The sequence below is a fragment of the Octodon degus genome, unplaced genomic scaffold (assembly GCF_000260255.1).
Source record: "Octodon degus isolate 3935 unplaced genomic scaffold, OctDeg1.0 scaffold00418, whole genome shotgun sequence".
Taxonomy (NCBI): Eukaryota; Metazoa; Chordata; class Mammalia; order Rodentia; family Octodontidae; genus Octodon; species Octodon degus.
Genome location: NW_004524994.1, coordinates 394,779 through 395,832, shown reverse-complemented (window position 1 = coordinate 395,832; position 1,054 = coordinate 394,779). Strand labels below are relative to the sequence as shown.

General features: G+C 31.9%; 1 protein-coding gene across 2 annotated transcripts in view; it reads left to right on the top strand.

Annotated features, from left to right (window-relative positions):
* Positions 1-1,054, top strand: part of LOC101583517 (cytochrome P450 2B4) — a 32,798-nt gene that overhangs the window by 19,303 nt on the left and 12,441 nt on the right. The gene's annotated exons all lie outside the window — the stretch shown is intronic.

Sequence of the window (1,054 nt, the reverse complement as noted above, 5' to 3'; positions counted from 1 at the left end):
TGTTTATCAATAAAACTTTGAAAAGAAAAAAAAACATACAGGCTTTCTTTTGGTTTTTTAATTAATTTTATTGAGAAAAAATTGCAATGTGACAGCTTTAAAACAGGTTGGTAGAAAAAAAAAACAGGTTAGTAGGAGAGTTACAATAATTATTGCATTGCATATTGTTGTCCATGTAGTAGTCATTCATAACACAAGATGCAGACATGATATCCTGTCCAAACACTATTAGTACAGATCTTTCTTCTTATTGAATTAGGAGAAAGTAGCTATAAATTTATCCTAACTATTTTGTATAAACAGATACAAATGGTCCTTCATTTATATCACCTTTTTTTGTTCAGTTTTGTCAGAGATGGGTATTCCATTGCCATCCAAATATTGTAGGTGCATGAATTCAGCAAAATATTCCAATATAGTCCAGTAGTCCACAATAGTAGTGGGTTATCCACAGGACTGGCAATGTCTGAATCTAATGACTTGAGCCTTCCACAGCTCAGCATATTATCATGGCTTAACTTTTCATACCTCATTTCTACACTTTTCTGCTGGATGGTTAAAACAAGGATAAAGCAAGATCTATATGACAAAAAAATGTAACTTTTGTATCTGACACATTCAGTCAAGTCCCCTCAGGACTGTAGGGCACTTTGTAGAACCTTTGTCACATAGTTATTTATTTAGATGAACTGACTCATGCTGATCCTTTGACACTGTTAGTTGTCACTGGTACATTGGCTCATTCAATTATTCATGCATCTACTCATTCGTCTATCTTTGAACTAGGTTTCATTCCCTAATCTGCAGTCTTTCAGTCAATGCTTCGTTCATCTATCATTCCTGCACTTACTGAGTTCATAACTCATTTATTCACACAAGATTTGCTTTTTATTCAAATCTTTCATCCATTTATTTATTTATTTACTAATACCTTCACTAATTTATTCACTAGACAGTGCCCTATAAAACTAGAACTTATGTGATTATATAAGTTTCCTATGTACTATTTACTAATAGGTTAATTCATCTTTATATGATTGATAAATCATATATA